Source organism: Macrobrachium rosenbergii, chromosome 57 (assembly GCF_040412425.1).
Source record: "Macrobrachium rosenbergii isolate ZJJX-2024 chromosome 57, ASM4041242v1, whole genome shotgun sequence".
Taxonomy (NCBI): Eukaryota; Metazoa; Arthropoda; class Malacostraca; order Decapoda; family Palaemonidae; genus Macrobrachium; species Macrobrachium rosenbergii.
The window spans coordinates 21078270-21084269 of record NC_089797.1 but is presented as its reverse complement, the minus strand read 5'-3'; the positions used below and the strand labels follow the sequence as shown (position 1 = coordinate 21084269).

General features: G+C 31.4%; 1 long non-coding RNA gene across 1 annotated transcript in view; it reads right to left on the bottom strand.

Moving 5' to 3' along the window:
- Positions 1–1868: 1868 nt before the first annotated feature.
- LOC136836894 (uncharacterized) overlaps positions 1869–6000 on the bottom strand; it is a 73583-nt gene continuing 69451 nt past the window's right edge. The window contains exons 5-6 of the long non-coding RNA XR_010852490.1: positions 2477–2545; positions 1869–1957 (exon numbers count right to left, since the gene is read on the bottom strand). This is a non-coding gene — a long non-coding RNA (uncharacterized lncRNA). The remainder of the gene's footprint in view (positions 1958–2476; positions 2546–6000) is intronic.

Genomic DNA, 6000 nt, shown 5'->3' with positions numbered 1-6000 from the left:
ATATATATATATATATATATATATATATATATATATATATATATATATATATATATATATATATATATATATATATATATATATATATATATATATATATATATATATATATATATATTATATATATATATATATATATATATAAAAATCATATATATATATATATATATATATATATATATATATATATATATATATATATATATATATATATATATATATATATATATATATATATATATATATATATATATATATATATTCATTCATGCCATTACTCGTATGTACAAATAAACAATAAATAAACTGTATATATATATATATATATATATATATATATATATATATATATATATATATATATATATATATATGTATATAAACTGTATATATATGCGTGTGTGTGTGTGTGTGTGTGTAAACATTAAGCTACAAATGTCGTTTAACTTCATATTCGCTCTGCCTCGAAAAAATAATGCCGATGGGGAGTTATAATTAATAATTGATTCGTCACCTGGCAGGATCGAACTGCCGAACAGCAAGCACCAACAACGTTCAGTGGACACTCAATCCCACTCAGCTGTCAGGAGAGGTATAAATAGATACCGACTATGCTATACAAATCCCCGTCGAATGCAGTTATTTGTACCTAGTACTGACATCAATACACCTCCGCCATTACAGTCGACCGGTGCTTTTGAAACATTAAGATATTTATGAATTAATTTTATAACGTCACTATGATATTTTATATACACACACATTAAGCAACAAAGGCCGTTTCTTATCCAATTTCCTTTACCCCGGAAATAATACCGAAGGAGAATTATAATTAACAAGTGGTTTATCACCTGGCAGAAACCAACCGCCGAACAGCGAGTACCCTGAAGTTCGGTGGATGCTTTAGATTCGGCTGTTGAGATATGTTAATGCTAACAATATATTCAATTACCTGCGTTCGACGGGGATTTGTACAGCAGAGTCGGCATCAACTTATACCTCTCTTGACAGTCGAGTGGTCTAGAGCGTCACTGAATGTCGTTGGTTCGCGCCATTTGGCAGTTTGATCATGCCAGGTGACGAATCACTCATCTATAATTCCCCTACGGTACTGTTTCCGAGGTAGAACGATTAGGATATTAAGACATTTGTGGCCTAACTTCGTGTATGTAAAATATCTCGGTGATGTGATAAAAGTTCATATATATATATATATATATATATATATATATATATATATATATATATATATATATATATATATATATATATATTAATACTAAAAGGACCTCATTCAAACTGGATGGTATAAAATGGAGTATTTATTTGATACCACCAGTTTGAATGAGGTCCTTTTAGTAATTCTACTAATGCACAGAATGCACAGAACAATTGTATAATTGATAAATATATTAATATATATATATATATATATATATATATATATATATATATATATATATATATATATATATATATATATATATATATATATATATATATATATATATATATATATATATATATATATATATATATATATATATATATATATATATATATATATATATATATATATATATATATATATACATTTATATATAAAACAAGATCATGTAACATCACCCAGTTACCTTTTTAATGAGCATCACCTGTTTCTATAGACTGAACTGTAAAGCAAGATCATAACATAGGTTACAGAACATCACCTGTTTCAAAACCTGTAACAATAAAATGTTGAACACTAATAAACGTCTCCATTTTTGAAAGCGGTTAATAATACAACAGTTTTATATGAAAAAATCTTACATCAGTAAATCTTGTTTTTATGATACTCACATTAAAAACAAAAATTGAAAAACCAACTTACAGGCAGAAGACAATGACGGCCCATAATAAAAAGTCCGCATGGTGAAAAGTGAGCTCCATTCTCCAGTAGCGATATCACACTGTCCACCTAAATAGTGGGGTTTTGAATGAAAATGCAGATTAAAAGGATTATGCTTGGCATTCTCGCAAGCACACACAATGAACGCCATAATACTGAGATATACTGATGCTGACTGAGTTGGTCTCATGCAAACTTGGGCATTTTGAAGGTGAGGGCACAACCTGTGGTATGTGACTATGGAGGTAGGATCACCCAGACAATAGATGAAATAAACTGAAACATGTAAGATGAAATCGCTTTCACAGATAATGGTTCTGAGATTGCATACTTATGCTAAATGATTCAGTGTGAAGGTGTTGAGTTACTGCATATATCACAAAACTTAGAAGTAGAGAACTGAAACCAAGTAATTTTAATTTTCATGTAAGGAATTCGAACTTGTACCTGCAAAATATATACAGAGTAACAGGAGAGGTAAACCTCATCTAATTATCATCACTATTAAAATCAATATTAATATTTAATCAGAAGACCTCGTCACCAAAATGTATTTACTTAAAAAGCAACAGTTGATGTATACTGTACCTCTTCTGATGCCCTGAAAGCTGGGTCCCGTCGCGTTAAGAGACGTAGTTTTCTAAGCCAAAAAACTCTCTGTAGGACGGAGACAGTAAAAGAAATGTTGTTACCCCTATGGATTAATTCTGTGTGAAGCGATCCTCATGTTTGCAAAGTCTCGTTTTTTATAGGCATTCTAAGGGTTTATAAGATAACAGCTGAAATATTCAAGCTGTACCGGACAACATTTTTTAGTATCTATCATGTTATCTGGATAACAGAAGACAAAATACACACTTTAATTTCAAAAGTAAAGGTAAAAATTCCTCTGCATAAATATTTCTTCATTAGAATATTTATTATCATATTCAAAATGAAATGAAAGCAAATTTAGTATTGGAGACAATGATCCTTATCAAAATCATTCTAGGAAATCTGGGTGCATCATGACTCTACATTAGTCTAGCTACCATACACAGCTCATGTAGCCTACTGTAGGTGCATTAGGAGAGGAAATACTTTAAGCCCTATTAGTCTGTCTATCTGTCTACCACTGAAATATGTAGCTGCATAAGTATGCATGTGCTGCAAGGATATTTAAACACCCTAGCTTCTTCGGTATTTGGTTAAGTTTTTGTTCTGAAAGAATAGACTACGATATATATATATATATATATATATATATATATATATATATATATATATATATATATATATATATATATATATATATATATATATATATATATATATATATATATATATATGTGTGTGTGTGTGTGTGTGTGTGTGTGTGTGTGTGTGTGTGAGTGTGTGTGTGTATGTGTGTATTCTTATGTGTGGGTATGTGTTGTTTCTGTTCAGAATATATGTATATATATATATATATATATATATATATATATATATATATATATATATATATATATATATATATATATATATATATATATATGAATTTATACATACAAATTACAATCATACAAATTACAATCGTGTAAATATAAAATCAATTATTTGGTATTTGAAGTCTTACCTTCGTTGTCAAGGAATCAGGGCTCATGAGCACAAACAAAATTTTAGCCAGTAAGCTGACGGAATAAACGAGAAAGTGGGGGAAGAAATCATTGACTGATAGACAAACATGATAATTCCAATCATGGATTCCAGCAGGACGAAGAGAATTAGTATCCCTTCATATGACATCAGCACTTCTATGATGGTGTCTATTTCCTCTAAAAATGCAGACAAAGACTTACATTCTTTTTCTAAAGTAGAATCGAGACTTTTCTGATCTATAATATCCGGCTCTAAGAAATGTAGATGTGCTGGCTTTACGATATGAAAGGTATTAAAGGATTTATTCCAAGTTTTCTTAATTTTTGGTTCCTTATTGAAAGGGTTCAGTTTTTTCCAAACCGCATTAGTCCAGATGCTTGACATTGGCTGTTCTTGAAATCTGATTGTATCTTCTGGCATTTGAAGAGTCGCGAAAGTTTGGAGCTTTCTCATTTCCTCGTCTAGTCTGCAAGATAATGTCTTTGCAAAAGAGTAAATCAATCCGTAAGTTGCCACTGAACCTCCAATATTGTAGATGAATATTGTGAAAGCCAGAGTCAAATAGTATATCTTGTGACTTACATTTCCTTCACGTAATTTTGAAAGCAAACGACAGCACATAAATAGAGTGGCCACCACATCGCCAAATAAAACTACGTACAGCAGCAGAAAGTTTTTCATGTTCTTCTTTTCTCCTATGAGGCGTTTCATTTTGTTGACAAGTTGAGCCAGACGGTTACTTCGGACAAAAATGTACATTTGCAAGGATGTTGCACTAATAACAAGGTTAAAGTTCAGGATCCTCAAGAGAACGTAAGTAGTGGTAAGTTCGATGAAATTGAAGTGTGCAATATTCACGCAGCATAGTATGATCATCAGAGTTGTCAGAGAGAAGGACCAGATCGTCCCAAACAAAGTTTTTCGAATGCTGATGATGTGTCTGCGTTCTTGAGAGACCATGTTGGTGTTCTTTTCAAATGACCAACGCAACGAAATGCATCGCCTTCGCCGTATAACGTATGGAAATCCGCCCAGAATTTTCATTGTATAAACAATCAAAAGAACAGAATTGTGAAAGATGTCGAACATTTTCTAGATTTGGCATTAAAGTGAACCGAAATCGGCTAGGTATTACTTCTGAGAGATAATTGCAAATCACTGTAAAATGAAGAGCAAAAGGTAGGTGGTCTATGGATTACAAGAGAAACCCCCACAAGTTATTTCACCTCAGTAGCTACGCTGATACTACAATTGCTGCTTCTCATATGGAAGCAAATACGGCATGAGGAAGCCATTAAATATTAACGAAAAACGAATGAATTAATATTTGCTGAAGTTGGGCGCTATGCACAAGGATCAGACACAGTGACGTAAACGTTGACCTTTATCGATTTCTAGGGGTTGTCAAACTGTCCATAATCTAGTATACAAGGTGGCAAAGTTAAATTGCAATACATGAAATTAAAGGGACTTAGGATTTACAGAAAACGTTGTTTAGTGGACGCACAATAGAGTCCTTCAACAGAGACACCTAATCCCTATTCTCCCTTGCGTCATCATATCCCCATTGTCTCTCGATCCCTAAGGTTTAGTTACAGATGGTTATATGTTATAACAATAATTATCTTTAGAGTTCTAGTACGAATAGTTTTGCGCGTTGGTAATTGCCTCGACGTGCTGAGATACTGTGTTACTTATTTTATAATATACAATTTCCCAGAAGAGCAAGACTAAAAGGAGTAATATGATATTTTAAGGTTCACCTTTCAAGAACCCAAAGGATTGTTTGCACCGTTTGCTAAGTTAAACTTGGAAGGTATTCCTATTTAAAAGCGATAAGAACTCGTTCTTAAGCTGTTCTTCTTGTTTTGAAAAGTATTAAATGAACTTCGTCATAATCAAGTTTACTGCAGTACATTTTTTGCAGCGTTGGTGCTTTTCGAGTTCCCATGGGGTAATAACAGGTCTGTCAATAAGAGAAAAACATAGAATGGAAGCCGTATGGTTTATGTTTTAAAGTGAACTGAGTCTTCAGATCTGCCCTAATTTATGTAATTCATATTTCAAGAGTAAAGATGAAATTTGATTACGTCTAACATTATATGTAGTTCGTTAACATGAGGTATGGGAGCTTTTAACATACAGATATAATACATTCACAATATTTTATTAACTAAAGTTTATTTGCTGTGAAATGGCAATATCCATGAATGCTATAGGGCAGGAGTTTTACCTGTCCTCTCACTTCCAAGTTAATATACCGGTTTTTATATCTAGATTATCCCATGATTAAGAACCTGATCATGAGTAAATAGCATTTGAGTCGATTGACATAAATACTCTTTTTAGAGTCAAGATCATAAAAAAATCTTTTGCAGTAGAAAGCAAGATGGAAATCCTGAGCATACATAAAAAAAAAATAAATGGTTTCACTTTTTTATACAATGTAATTGTGTTATACAAAATTTGTTGATTAAAATTTCAACAATCCC